This window comes from Triticum dicoccoides, chromosome 3B, assembly GCF_002162155.2.
Source record: "Triticum dicoccoides isolate Atlit2015 ecotype Zavitan chromosome 3B, WEW_v2.0, whole genome shotgun sequence".
Lineage (NCBI taxonomy): Eukaryota > Viridiplantae > Streptophyta > Magnoliopsida > Poales > Poaceae > Triticum > Triticum dicoccoides.
The window spans coordinates 708630175-708630408 of NC_041385.1; positions in this window are offsets into that span (position 1 = coordinate 708630175).

Consider the following 234-nt stretch of genomic DNA (forward strand, 5'->3'; position numbering starts at 1 on the left):
AGGAGCCTCCTACTGGATTGATACCTTGGTTCTCAAAAACTGAGGGAAATACTTACGCTACTATTGCTGCATCACACTTTCCTCTTCAAGGAAAACCAATGCAAGCTCAAGACGTAGCAACCTCCGCGGGTGTTGTTGGGAAAGAGACGGGAGTACGTGCACCGTGCATGCACCTCTTCTCTTCGTGCACGTCCCCCACCTACGTGGGTGTGTGTGAGAGATACAAACCGCGTT